Genomic DNA, 15,661 nt, shown 5'->3' on the forward strand with positions numbered 1-15,661 from the left:
TTAAGCATGGTGCTTAGGCTATAGGCTTATATTTAGATATGGCTAGACCCATGGTTAGTTGGGGTAGGACCAGGTGGTGACAACCCTGACTGCCTACGTATTCCCCCACGTTCGGTCTAGTTGTTAAAACGTAAGGCTCGTTGTGCTTCGTGCCTGAATATTAGGACGGATATGCCTCTTTGCTTGACTTGAATAATTAGTGATATCCTTTTACTAGGTCCCCTAAATCTACTACCACTCCTATTTATCTAGGTTAGTTGGTAGATTAGTTTGGTTATCCTTTACCCATCCATTTACCATTTCTAACTCCGATCATCCATTCTTGCCCAACTCGACCACATCAACCCAGCCTTCCTTTGGGAAATTATAAATCGACACATGGTTACTCACGAGGCAAAGTGCTACACACGATAGTTCTGTGCGCTTGCAGATCCCATTCATCTAGGTAGATTGCAATCACGCCTGTTGGCCCTACTAGTGTTGGGATTAACAACCCCGCTAGGCATTAGTGGACTAGCCAACTCCTGCCTCACCTTTGGTGTAGCTATGAACTACCGACCCGATGCTTCAAGGATAGTAGTTAACCTCTATCCTCTCTTAGTATTACTAAGAAGTGTCATTAAGCATTTCTAGCGCTGTTGCCAGGGACTAGACTTTGTGCCCACCTCTAGAGCTTGCGTTAAGAATTGCCAACAACAAGGAAGCCTCCAAACAGATAGGCAAATGGGCAGCCAAATTATCTCAGTTTGACATCACGGATGTCCCTAGGACCGCAATCAAATCCCAAGCACTAAGAGACTTCATGGCAGATTGGATACCTTTGGCAGAGATGGAGAAAAGGGAAGACAACCAAACATGGACCCTATTCACAGATGGAGCATGGGGACAAGCAGGAGCCATAGCTTCAGTAGTCCTAATTGCCCCATCTATCTCAAAGTCAAAGTACGAAGCAAGATTAGAATTCAAAGCAACAAACAACATAGTGCAGTACGAGGGACTCATCCTCGGACTCAACAAGGCAAAGACATCAGGGGCAAAAACCCTGTTAATAAAAACAAATTCCCAGATCATGGTCGGGCAGGTTGAAAAGGAGTATCTAGCCCACAACCAAGAACTGGCAAAGTATCTAGTAGTCGTGAGAGGACTTCAATGAAGGTTCAAGGGATTCAATTTTCATCACATCCCAAGATCTGAAAAAACGAAGCATACATTAGCAAAAGCCACAACAAATAATTTACCCATCCCACCAGAAAATCTTCTAATAGGTTCTCAAATCACCAGCTACAGAATCAATGCCGAAGGCATCCCACATGGTGCTTCTTGCAGAAGGCGAGGATTGGAGACAAGCAATCATAGATTTCCTAAATAACAAGGCAAACATGGAGGACGAAGCAATAGCCAAGAGAATGGAGGCAAGAGCAAAGAATTACACCACTATTCAAGGAAACCCATACAAAAAAAGAGTAGTACTGCCCCTGCTGAAATGCATGGCACAAGATGAAGGGAGGGAACTCCTACGTGAAATACAAAAAGGAATGTGTGTGTTTCCCACATGGGGCCACGAGCGTTGTCATCCAAAGCGCTAAGATAGGGATTCTACTAGCCAACACATATCAAGGATGCTGAAAACATTGTGAGAACCCACGGGGCTTGCCAAACCTTTGCATCACATTAAACAAACCCCTCAGCATATACACAACTCATAGCACAAACATGGCCCTTGCAAATATGGGGGATGGACTTGGTACGTCCCTTACGAACGGCCTAGAGAGGAAACAGATTCGCTGTTGTTGCAATAGCATACTTCACAAGATGGATCGAAGCAAAACCACTAGCAACAATCACTTCTGAAACAATCAAGAAGTTCTTTTGGTAGAACATCGTGTGCAGATTTGGAGTTCCAAGCCAGTTGACAGTGGACAATGGAAAATAGTTTGATTCAAAAAATTTCAGATAATTCTATCAGAGCATAGGAACCAAGATTGCCTTCGCCTCAGTCTATCACCTAGAATCAAACGGAGTGGTGGAAAGAGCAAAGAGGATAATATTCTCTACAATTTCCAAAACACTGTTCAATCTCCACAAAGGAAAATGGACAGTAGAGCTGCCATGAGTTGTGTGGTCTCACAAAACAACCGCCTCAAGAGCCACAGGTCCACCCCTTTCAAGCTCCTGTATGGAGAAGAAGCAATGCTCCTAGAGGAAGTCAAACACCAAAGCCTCCGCACCATGTGACAATTACTAGCCGAAGATGAAGGCTATTGCAAAGAAACAGTCTAAGCGGCAAGGCTAGAAGCTATGGAGAACATCAGCAAATACCAGCAAGAAACCAAAAGATGGAGGGACCAGAAAGTCATAAGAAAGAACATACAAGACGGGGATCTTGTCCTCAGGAGAAAAAGAAATTCATCAAGCGCAGGCAAGCTTCAACCAAAGTGGGAAGGACCCAACACCTCGAAGCAAGGAGGGAGACCAAGCTCATTCCATCTATATGACCATGAAGGAAAAACCCCTGCACACACATGGAACATAGATAACCTACACAAATTCTACATCTGAGTGTAAGGCCGCCTCTTGCAAAAGTATAAGCAAAGGCGACAAACTTTTCCCTATCCTTTTTGTTTTCACAGGGGTACTCCTAGCGGAGGTGAGGTTTTTAATAAGGTAGAACCAATGTAAAACCCTCTAAAATATAAAGAGGAATCACCCCACCAAGGTATAATACATCAGAAGTCGAAAATGGCCACTAGCGGGGCCATGATATTCGACAAGGAAGCATTACGCAAAACGAGGACCCTCCGCAGCATAAAGCCGAATGCTTAAAATGCTAGGAGAATTCTCGGTGGTGGAAAAAGCACCAAAACCTTAGAAAAAGACCTGGCAAACAACCAGGCAACAAGGTCAGTCCTGTCAAAATCGACAAAGCCCTGTCCTCATCATGCATCAAAACTTGACCCACAAGTGAGCAAACAATCCTAGCAAAGACCTGACAGAACCTCAGGCATGAGGACACATAGGACAAAATTCACAATATACCTCAGCCAAGAAACGGTGAAGGAGATAAAGTCAAAATTACAAACTTGGCCACAAACACTAAAGCTAAAACCTTCATCACCTAGACGACAAAGGAATCAAGTATCATGGACAATCCTAACGCCTGAAGGTCCAATCATTGATATTTCCTCGAGTAGTCATGAGCAACATACTCAACCAGGTCGTCCACCCTGTGCGAAGCAAATTGGCGATGCCACCAATCCAGAATCCACCCCTTGATGTAAACATCTTACTGCTTGAAAGTAACCGGAGACACATACGACCCCTCTTGAAAGTCTGGCGGAAGAACACTACATGTAGGAAGAGGAAGAGCAACCTGAAAGCAACAAGCAAATAAGCACAACAAGCAACACAACTTAATTTACATCAAAAACGCATTTAACCATGTGAGAACAACCAACCTCCACATGACCGGGAAGATAAAGCTTAGCCAAAAGGTTCGGATCCTTCGGCACGCAAAACACCTCTTCGGCTTCACCAAATATATGCAAAATCAGGTATAAAGACTGCGCCAGAAAAGTAATAAAGGTTCAAGCACATCAAACGCGACAACCAATTAAATAAAAAAAATACTAAAACAACAACCTAGGATGGAGGCTAGGTCCCGTGATGCGCAAGCGAACGAACAAACCCAGATCATTCATCATCAATATCAAAACCAATAAAATCAAACATATCTACAACATTCTGATTGGGAAATGCAACCCGCCAATACTTCCAAAAAACCGACAGAACGTAAATCCCATTGTAAAAAACGACAACTGGGCAACATCATAGACCTCATGTGCAGGTCCTTCGCTAGAGACCTGTGCAAGCCAAAGCGCAAAATTGCAATAAGTAAAACAAACAAGATGAAACTTTAATAAGGATATTAAACTTTATACAGATGCAAAACGCATGTTAAACATAGTCTTTTAAAAGCATCTCATAGACACAAGGCCCTAATCTATGTAACCCCTCCACCTAAGAAGAAGGTCTATCTAAAGGGACCACGTCCTTCGCCATGTCTGCCCCAGCCACCTTCTGCTATGCCCCAGCACCACCAGCCGACAGAAGATCAGAAGGAGTGAACGTAGACTCGGCAACAGCAGCCTTCGCTTTTTTCTTCTCAAATTCCTATAAGACCAACAAGCCAAAACTACAAAATGGAAAGACAGAGCGGAGAATGCATGCAAGGTAAGGCAAAAATTGAAGTACCTCTAGATGTAGGATCTCTAGCAGGGGAAACTTGCCTAGAGGGGGGATGAATAGGCCTATCGAAAATCAACTCGAACTATAGTTAGAACAATAGACGTCACTGTCATCCCTAGGTAGGGTGGCACTGCCATCTAAGAGATAATAATCTGCTGAATCTAGAACTTTGCTAGAAGACTAAGAGATCAGAAGAAGAAACTAGACCGTGCAATATCAACACCAGCACCAGCTCAAAGACTGGGCTCCACAGAAAACACAATATTGCAAGCATTAAATATATGAACCCTAAAGGGGCTCTTCAACAAGATAAGCTACAGCCAATAGATCAATCACAGTGACACAAGATTTAATCTGTGGTTCAGCTTGCCACCCGGGTTTGCTTAGTCCACGTTGTTGAGGAAGCCACTAAGGCTTGGGCTCACCACCAAGGCTTGCCTTACCCTCGTTCTCAAGTTAACAGAGCGAACTCTTAAGGTGAGGGGTAACTTCTTAGCAACAAGAGTGAGGTTACAAACCTCCCTAGGCTGCCACACAAGAGGGCAAGCTCAAGGGCTACGCCTACCTAGCTAGGAGCATGCTCCATGAGTAACAAACCCTAGAACCACCAGCCAAATGTGAACAAAATGCTGTTAGACTTTGAGAACTAGTGGATCTACTCTCCAATTGAGTTTTGCTGCCTTTTCTCTCAAGGTTTGATGGTTGGAATCAAGAATTTGCTTGAGGGGTGAAGGAGCAACAATGGAGGGAGATAGAAAGAGCTTTTGGTCTGTAGGGTTACGAAATGGACACAGGGAGGATGATGGCTGTTGTGGGCCGAGTATATGGTATAAATACCTCAGTGCTCCAACGGTTAGAGGCCAGGCGACACTACCGTCCTTTAAAGGGTAGCACTACCGTCCATAGCTAGATAGCTCAAAAAGTCTTCAATTTTTGCTGGTTGGTTTGTTTCTGAAAGGCGATATGTTTCTGAGAATTTGAGCATCTGGTTGCATAGTTGACCAACATGTCCTAGAATCCCTCTTAATAGTATGGCTTTTCCTAAACTCAAGATTCAAAATAAAATGAATTAAACCACCAAGAGTCCAGCAAAGCCATCCCTTGAATTATTGGTACCTACAACCATGTTACACATTCTCCAATTTGAATACCTACTTGTCATCTCAACAAAACTCATTAGTTCCCTAATTAAGTGGTCATCAATACCAAAACCCACAATTAGGCTTGTTTGCACTTTCACAAGACACCATGCCTCAGCCATACTTTTGGCCTCGGCCCGTCCGATCTTAGCCCAGAAAGAGCCAATGAAGTTGCAGACAGACCTCCACACGACGGATGGATTCTCACCAAAATTAGAGCCGGAGGCGACATTCTCCTTCTGCTCTGACTCGACGTGATTACAACTGTCGCGCCTAAGAAGGCGGCCAAAGGAAGAGATCCCTACCAAAGCACCAAAATCAATAGCCCCACCGATAAAGTCGGGAAGCTTGATGATATGGAACTTCAACCAGGCCAAGCTCATGGCAAAATCCCTACATCTAGGAGGAGCGGAGGTGCTACCGCCAAAGTGGCCCAGGGCATCACGGTAGAGCCCCAGTACAAGTGTAGCCTGGAGCTCTGCCTCCTTCAACTGGTCCCACAGGGAGGCCGCCGACTCGTGTTTAGCCTCCAACTCCTCAAGAATATGGCTTGAAATCTCATGGGCCTTAGTAGCCCTTTGCACGACCAAGTCCATGGCCGCCCCCACATAATGCACATCATTCTACAGCTTTGCCGCAGCCAACTACAGCTCTTCCTTCTCCTTTTTCAAGGAAGCAATCTCCTCGAGAGGTGCCGGAAGAAGCTTCGCGTCCTCTGAAAGACGAGCCTTTGCGGCCTCCAAAGAATCATTCTCCTTTTTAGGAGATTGATGGCCTCACCACGGTTGATGACCTCATGAGAGCAACGCTCCTCCAAGGCCGCAGCCGATGCCCCTAACGACACAAAAGCATAACCACTGAAGCCTCCTCAAGAAGAGCAAAACAAACAAAGAACGAATGGACCAAAGAAAAAATACTCACGAGCCTATGATGCTCGAACTATACATGGAGCAGGGTTAAGTAGTCCATATGGTGAAGCTCCTGCCAGAAACGCTCTACAAGAACAAAGACGTAAGAAAACATAAGAAAAACCGATAGAAGATCACAAGGCCAAAAAAAAACCTCCAATAACGCTATGAACTTCGTGGACAACGCTGGCCTAACCAGAAAGCACGGAGTTAGAGGCTGCTGCATAACACATCAAAACACATGTCAAGAGATAACATAAAAAACCCACAAACCTAAGAGGAAACTAGATGCTTACAAGCACCAACTCCGACCGGAGGCACAAAGCCAGAAACATTGGGCATGGGACAGCATGGCGGAGGCACTTTGAGGCCATCCTGAGCAATGCTTGCACCTCTGGCCAGTTCCTCCATGCCAGCCATGGTGGAGAAAGCCTCACCTAACAAAAAATTCACGTGTTTGAGACGAAACAAGCATGAAAAGGCCAAACAAAAATGGAAAACAAAAGCAACAACAAGGACCTATACAAAGGCCCAACGGACTAGCAGACACCTCAGTAGAGGGAGCAGCCTCCACCATAGGTGGGTGACGAGGCGCTGACTCCACTTCCCCCGAGTCCTCCAAGTCAAAGGTGGCTGCCTCAATAGCCGCAGGCTTACCAACAGGTGCCTCCGCATTAGAAGAATCCTCGCCAAGTAGCGAGGGAAGCAGGTTGACCGCCGAGGGCTGAGGTCCAATAGGGGCACAAACTTTCATCGTAGGAGCTTCTATCACATGAGCCGAAGCAATCAAACCTTCGGCAGGCTCTGCCAACCTAGAACTAGCGCTGGAAGAACCGCCACTAGAAGAAGAACTGGCAGAGACCTCTGCTAGTACACCAACACGTGGCTTTTTGGCCAGGGCTTTAGCCGCCCCGCCACCCTTCCGTTTCTTGGGCTCCGCCATCACTGTTACGTTTCTAGTGGCAGCGTCTCTCTTCTTTTCAATGCATGCCAAGACCTCTATAGGCACTTCATATTCTTCATGGTGAATACCATACTCCTCAAGAACGTAGTTAAAATGGGGCATCGTGCCCCGTTAAGTCTGTTAGGCAAGATACTCTCACTCAGACATCTTTCCCAGTATCCTACGCGTGCAGGATTCCACCTCAGCCAAGAAGGACTCCTTCGTCTGATCTTCCCAAGCTCTCTCTCAAACCAAGGAAAGGAAAGACCCTCTATAGGCCCAAAAACCGGAACTTAAACCATCTCAATCTTAAAGTCCTCATTTTGATGGCCATGCGGCCAAATGTCCAATGCAACCATCTCCTCCACAATATCCCATCCACCAGAGTAGTGGTAGGCAAGGGCGAAGGCCTTATCACAAGACTTGCGCTCCTCCGACTGGTCTACTGAAGGATCCACCTTTGACAAGGGCTTCATCTCCCTCATCTTTGACGCATACAAGTACAAGGTCAATGTGCTTCAATCGTCAAGAGTGCACACATCACCAGGAGTCTTCACATAGAACTACAATTTCATCCAGTCCCTCTCCCACTTGTTTTTCTGGCAGTACGACATCTCCAGTCGCTCTCCACGCTATGTCCTTCAAGGCATAAAGGTGCAGCTTCCAAACTGCACTATGCAATGTCCTTCAGCAGTCTTGATCTTCTTTAGCTGTTTCTGAAGCTCAAAGTAGGTGCAAAAGGTATCAATATGGGGCACTGACCCATACGATTCGTAGGCCTAGCAAAACTTACTAAGTGTAAGATTCCCATTTGGGCTGAAGTGATGCAGCTCCAAGTTGAAAGCCTCCAAAACCTGACGGAGGAAGGAATAGGGGGGCAGCAGCAGCCCGTAGGTAAAGTAGTCCCTAAAACCCATGGCGTACCCTGGCTTGGGGTCAGGAACTGTCTGCCCGGCTGGAGGTGCCTTCACCCAACCCGCCTTGAACCATCACAAAAAATATCGTCCGCCATCACAAGGGACTCTCTAAACTCAAAAGTAGGCCCAACCATTGAAAAAAATTCCTCCGCACTGACCAGATCGCCGATAGAAGCTTCGACGTCGGACAAGCTCTCTTCCAGCTCTCGAGCGGTGAAGACCTCAAGCATACACTCCACATAGCGACCTAACCAACCACTAGACCTCACACTCAGCAAATCTTGAAAGGACCAACAAAGTTAGCCCAGACAAGACGAAGTGAAGGTGGGGAAGCCACCGCAGAAGCAAAGTTCAGACACCGAGAATGAGAGAGTAGAGAGAGAGTAGAGGCTGTAAGAAAGCGAAGGCTTTGAGGGGAGTACACGAAAGAGATAGCATGATGAACAAAGTACCCCCTTATATAGGGAGAGCCTACGACGGTTACGATTCGGAACACCCAACGGCTACCTGCAACCGCTGCAGGGCGCAATCCCTGGGGAAAAACCGTCACGTCGCTAGCGGCACGATTACAACAATCAGTTAAGGAAACAAAGAAACCGATAAGCGGTCGAATCTCAGCTGCCACATCCTGCACACCGCGGGAGGCGGGACCTCCACCGCACCAAACGCAGTTGGGGAAGGTCTGAGCTTTTGAGCACATAGCCCACATATGTGGACCCCATGCTCAAAATGGGTGAAACTATTGGGAGTTCAACCACACCTTCGCCACCAGCTACGTCCAAGAGAAAGGAAGTAATTCGACCGCGATGATAGAACCTTCATACCCCCAAACTTCAGACACTAGGGGATGAAGGTCACAGAAAAACTTAACAGTGATATAGATCGCTTTAGTGATATATGTGTGCAGGAACCAATCTCGAGCGGAGGATCACAAGGGGATGGAGCCTATCCTTCGGCTCCCACACAACGAGGGATGTGCTGACCTTGAACAAGGATGAGCCAGAGAAACCCTGCATTTTGAGGTCCTTTAGCGGCCGCGCACGGACGATCCACGGGTCTCGGTGGAGGATGCGCGAAGATCCAAGCCACGACAGGAATAAGGCCCTGACGAGCTAGCCTGCAATGAGCCTGCTGTTTGAATTTACCTAAGTAGCCCTATAAGGTGTAAACTGCGGTGGCGGAATACACTGGGATATTTCCCCACTGTCACGGGGTATTTTTGTAACCGATTCCGGTCAGGATCCGCGCTCTATAAAAGGGGACTGTAAATGCTCTTTAAAGAGTTAGTTGAAACTAATTGATTGATACACTGTCCGTTCTAGGGTTTCGAGTATGTCTGCTGTTAAACTTAAGCCACTCGCTACAATGAGCGAGCGGGGCCGACTATCATTGCGTTCGGAGGTGCCCTAGCTACTTCCAACACTGTTCTTGAACTTTTAAAGGGGATACATCAAACTCATAACCGAGCAGTGGGTAACTTTATACGAGATTATTGTCTGAGCAGTGGGAGGAGATGAAGATGTTATGGCCAACTACCTACAGGTCATTATTAACCAATCTACAAACCAGTGGCTTCTCAGCCTGAAGGATACTTCAATCCATACCTGGGCTCAGCTCAGAAGGCCTTTTGTTGAGAACTACACGGCCACTTGTCAGCAGCCCGGCAATAAATATGATTTGAAAAAGTTAGAGACTATCCAACGAAGCCGCTACGTGACTACATCCAACGTTTCACCTTTTATAAGAGGCCTCCGCCACCATGATGCTCTCAGGAATAAGCTGCTCCACAAAACACCGGAGACCATTCAGGATTTGCTTAGTGTGGCGACTATGTTTCGTCGACGGACATCATCAAGGATTTTGGCTAGTCTGGTCTTCAGAACACCCAGCCGTAACCTTAGGACCTGTAGACGGGCTTCTAAGTTTTTTGAGTTTTCTGTGGCTACGCTAGTTGTTGTTTGGAAATCAATCTGATTCTGGGACTTTTGGTGGTTCCTAGAGATTCTATCGGCAACAGGATTGATTGCGTGGTTTCGGGTTTCAAGGATTGGTTTGCATCGATCTCTGGGTTGATTTCTGCGTTCGTCAAGAAGAGCGTGCAGGAGCAAAACAGTCGCAGGCATTCTATGCGGCAGAGCCCAAATGGGAATCCTGAACATTGTGGTTTAATTACAAAGCGTCACAGAAGATAGACCCTGTTACTTATAAAAATATAATTCTGATTTTATTTTCAAGGCCCCAAGGCCAATGAAACATTATTAAGAGGATAGAAAACAATACAAGGCACGCAATGACGCTTGAAAGGAGCTCCTAACATATATACTGTGCTACACGCGCAGGTACACGTCGATCTTCACAACGGCGTTCTTGGTGGTGTCGTTGAAACCGTGCGTCGTGAACAGAGAGTAACCGGTGGCTCCACGGAACCTGCCGCTTCCGCCAATGACCGGCAGCTCCCTGACCTCGTCAAAGAAGGCGTCCTTTCCCAGGACGACGAGGTAGCTGCCATTGTACTTCCCGGCCGTGAACACTATGTTGGCGGAGAGCATCACCGATATCTCCTGCTGCACCGCGAAGACTTCGAACCCCTGCACCTGCCCCACTGCCGGCGATGACGGATCGGGCCCTTCCGTCAGTGGGTCATCGATCACGTGTATGTCGCCGAAGTGGACGTTGGGGTCTCCCGGCAGCCCCGCCGTGCCCTTCGCCACAGTCACCCCCGTTGCCGGGCTGTCTGCTGTTGCCGTAAAAATGTCGTGCATGTAGAACTGGAGGTGCGTGGTGGTGGTGGTGGCGGCGGCGGTGGCGAGCGCCATGGAGACAAGTATGAGTTGGAGCTGCATCGTACTGAGCTTGATATTGGCCATGTTGCGATTGGGATAGGGGAGACAAAGAGAAAGGAGCTCCGTACATGAACCGTGGAACGGACCATGTGTTTATATATTTCGTCCGTCAACAACACACGAAGCATGTGCTTCTATAAGTCGTCGATCAACAACACGAGTGAGAATTAGGCGCATAGACAGACGTATTCCAAGACATAAAGTATGTTATCTTTCACCAAGTAGTATTAGTATATGTCCAAGACAAGATTTCGTGTGCTGTTGCTGATTGTACGCTTTTCTTTGATCGTGGATCAGTTTCAGGCATTGGGATCTGCTATTGACTTGGCTTGCTCGGTGGTGAGGGATGCCAGTGCAACTGCAACAGTGCAAGTCAATGTGAATGTTTTAAAGATTGTTTAGCACCCAATCGAAGTTATCTTCTACATGAATCATACATGATGCCTCACTTCTCTGACTGAAACAACTAGCTAATCAAGTTAATTACAAAATATGTCAAGGCGCCCAGTACACCTCTGATGCGTTTCGTTGCTTTATTTTGCCCTTGATTGCAAGCTTTACATACTAGGCATGCCACATAATAGAGTTTTCATTTGATATTTCATGATAAGACATAAATACCTTTTATTTTGATGTATCTTAGGTTCCTGAAGGTATGTTCTGGTGAATGTTGTTGTGTTCAGGAAGACATTTTCATATGCTGGATTTGAGCAACAGCCAAATAATAAGTTCCTGCATCCGGCGATTCTTTTATTAACATTGAACTATAATTGAAATCTGAGAAGGAAAATGCAGAGATCAGGTATATCTGTACCGATTCAATCAAGCCCTACCTGCTACAGAACAGAAATGTGTGCTCTCCATTCTTTACTTATGTTGCTTTATATGCTTTTCAATGTTTGCTTATACTGCAGGCTCCATATGTTTGAAACATACCTCTGAGGCTCTGACCCCCTGCAATGCCAATCAATTGTTGATTCTAAACGGAACATTATTTATTATAAACTTGATAAATTTGTGAAAAGTGGAGCAAAGATAGTTCTTTCTCAGGTAACTATTGGTGATCTTGTAACATAGGTAGCCTGGTGTTTTTATTTAACAGAATAGCCTTCTGCTATTCTGTGATGTACTTCCGCAGCCTATCTCAGATAATTTGGGTCTATATGGTAGTTTGGTGATCGAGACATTTTCTGCACTGGTCTTGTCTGAATAAGATTTGCTAAGTGTTGCTTCAGAAACTGGTGGGGCTGTTCAAACTATATGTAAATAATGCCATCGATGAGGTAAGCAAGCTATATTTTTATTTGCTTGTCATCCGTTGTTTTTGTTGGATTGTTGACTGGAAATTTAGGATTAATGTCACCCCTGCTGCTAATTGCAAGCTGGAAATTTAGGATTGACGCTACAGTGCATCGACTTTGTGGAAACATCTATGTTATGTTTTTAGAGCGTGCATCGCTTCTATTTTCTGGAGCTACATAAATATGTTTTTGATTGAATTTCAATATTGAAGCACTTCAAATTTGATAGGATTGTGACTATAGACTTAATACAGCCCGTACCGTTAGCACGAACAAATATATTTATATAATAACCAAAAGAATTCCCCATACATAGTAAGTGTAAACGCAACTCCGTTGATTAATTTATCTTTGTTATATAATAAGGCGCGCACACAAACGTTGTCCAAGACCCAAAACTTTCCAACTTACAAATCATTAACCATGTGTTAGTATATGTAGTAGTAGTATATCAGAAAAATGAAAGTCTAAAGTCTAGGCGTGGAAACCGGACCAAGTCAAATGCCGTCATATATTTTGAAAGTGGAGAACCGAGCCGGTTTGTATCTGTGACCACGTAAAATATCCTTAAAATATATAAAGTCATCCAAGATATTTCGATGGATCAAGAAAGTACTTGTACCGCGTTGAGGGAAAGCATCGTTTCTATCAGCCTGTGCGGATCCTGTGCTCCCTCCATGCTGCTCACCAAAATGTCGTTGCACGTTTTCCTGCTGACGGAACCCCATGCCCTCCACGCTGCTCGCCAAAATGTCGTTGCAAGGTTGAGAGAAGCTGCTGAATTTGCTGATTTTTGCGTTTGAATCTTTCGCCATCCCTGAACTTGAAAGGGACATTTTGAAGCAGCCCGACACTGCCCTGATGGAGGCTTAGCATGTGTTCGACTTTTGGACCCTGCTTTTCGCATTTCTCTGCTTTGTCGTCTTTTAAAGAATTATAGTTACATACTTTTGCTCTCTCATCTTGACCCGGTGTCTCCATCAGCAAGGTCAAGCCTACCGCGATGAAATGGAGAGACCACGTGTGGCTGCAGCTCTATAAATATAGTTTCTAATTGTGTGAAATGAAGAAGTTGTAGCCGCAGCCGGCCAGGAAAAGGTGCACTGAACACGCCCGCGAAGATTGAACAAATCCGAGCTCTTGAGAAAGTGCTTGAGATGGCTAAAAAGGAAATCGAAGAGGATGAAACGAGCAGAAAAGCAGCCGAGGCAGCGGCTGCGAAGGTTTAACGTGACTCAAAATATTGTTCGCTGATTTATTATGAGAGAAAGACATTACTGGATGGCTGATAGATTTGACAGCTGATAAGTACTTATATGGATTGGCAAGAGGTTGGCCTGATTTTACGACACTAAGTTCACGAACAAAGGATAACTTGCTGCAGGCAGTGGGGATAACTAGCTTTATGCTTCACAAATGTTAGATGCGACCAAGTGATGAGGAGAGAGACACCAAAATTGTGAAGATTTTGACTTGATCATTGAACAATCGTAGAACCATAATAATAGAACTAATCCACACAAACAATGCAGTTATACTGGAAACCGTAGAGTACGAACTAGGGCATCTTACAGAGATCTCTCACAAGCCCAAGAGATCTCGCAAGATCAATGTTGCGTAAAACACTCAACAGTTCGACTACAGTACCATATCAGGTTCTCAAAATGATCAAAATTACTTTGTTGTAGCATAGAGGTGATATTTGTACTAGGAGTAAGTCTCTAAGGTAGATGTGAACTGAAGGTGTCACGTTGCGAGGTGGAAGGTCAACTGGCTAAAGCATTCACAAGGTGGTCTTCTATTCTCACGCGTCTTTTGGGCTTATGTGCAACCTTTAGTAAATTGGTCATTACTCTCTGCTCAGGAATCCAAATGAGGAGCTGTTTGTTAGGTTAGAAACTCAGCCATATATATGGTGACCCACATCTCCCCCTGAGATAGTACTGTTTTTCATGGAAAGTGGAGGTTTTTGCAGTGTACTCCTGGGCCTTGGGAAGTGAAGGTTTTTGCAGTGTACTCCTGCGCCTTGCGCATCACGCTTCTCATCTTGGGCACCAATCTTTATGTCCTTGGTTGAATGGTCGAGATGGCAGACTAGAGAGGGGGTGAATAGTCTTTTCTAAAAAATATCGCACTGGATAACCGAAACAAATGCGGAAATAAATCTATGGGCCTAGTCAAGACTACACCCCTCTATCTAAGTTCTCTAGCACCTTGTAAAAGATCCTAAACAAGAAAACAAGGTGCTACCTTAGCAAGAGCTCACCTAACCAATTCTAGAAGCAAGGTCACACAAACCTATGGAACTAGTACTTTGCAAACCGGGGGAGCTCCTACACAAACTAGTGAGGCAAAGCGCACAAAGACTAAGCTCACTAGCAAGCTCAATAACAAGGCAATTAATGCCGAATTAGAGAGCGCAACTTACTTAGCTACACAAACTAAGCAATGTGACTAACAAGGTTACACAACCAAATTAGCCACGCAAGGGAACTACTTCTACCTACACAAGCAAGAAGGTAACTAGCAAGCTACATAAGCTAAACTAATTACAAAAGCAACTACACAAGCACAAGTATATAAAGAATGTAAATACAAGCTCGTGTATTGCGAATGCAAACCACCTAGAAGAGTAGACAATGTTGACACGATGATTTTTACCGAGGTTGACTTGGTTGCCACCAAGCTACGTCCTCGTTGTGGCGATACACCCACTTCATGGATCACGAGCTAATTGGCATTCCAAAGCCAAACCCTAAGCGGGTGCCGCACATCCACTCTCAAGATGGGGATCCTCTAAGCCACAAGCGATCCACTAGAGTTGCTCTTCGCGATCCCCGCGGGGTGAGCACCGTACCCCTCACAATCTCTTCTCCGGAGCACCGCACAATCTCCTTGCGTGCTTCGACGGAGTCAGAAGCCACCAAGTCATCTAGGAGGTGGAAACCTCCAAGAGTAACAAGCACTACCGGCTTGCAACACGAACACCTAGTGCCACTCGATGCAATCTCTCAATGCAACGTACTAGAACCACTCACTCGCTATTGATTCGCACTCTTGCAAGCACAAGTGAGTTAGAGGCTTTCCTAGCACTCCCTAAGCATGGACACTAAGTCCTAAGGGTGCTCATCACCAGCCAAAGTCGGCCACCACTTCTATTTATAGCCCCAAGGGCTAAACTAGTCGTTACCCTTCATTGGGCAAAAGTCGTGCACACCGGACGCGTCTGGTATTGGCCAGGTCAGCGTCCGGTGCTCTTGACTCTTTGAAAAATGACCGTTGTCGCCAACAAGTGTTCCCCTGAAAACACAGCACCGGACTCACAACTTGGTCACACCAGACGCATGCGCAGAGAGCTCCGTAAA

At 45.7% G+C, this 15,661-nt stretch overlaps 1 long non-coding RNA gene across 1 annotated transcript in view; it reads left to right on the forward strand.

Moving 5' to 3' along the window:
- LOC110435717 overlaps positions 1-12,220 on the forward strand; it is a 46,568-nt gene extending 34,348 nt beyond the window's left edge. Inside the window, exons 3-4 of the long non-coding RNA XR_002453564.1 lie at positions 11,639-11,797; positions 11,910-12,220. This is a non-coding gene — a long non-coding RNA (uncharacterized LOC110435717). The remainder of the gene's footprint in view (positions 1-11,638; positions 11,798-11,909) is intronic.

This window comes from Sorghum bicolor, chromosome 5, assembly GCF_000003195.3.
Source record: "Sorghum bicolor cultivar BTx623 chromosome 5, Sorghum_bicolor_NCBIv3, whole genome shotgun sequence".
In the NCBI taxonomy this organism is placed as follows: Eukaryota; Viridiplantae; Streptophyta; class Magnoliopsida; order Poales; family Poaceae; genus Sorghum; species Sorghum bicolor.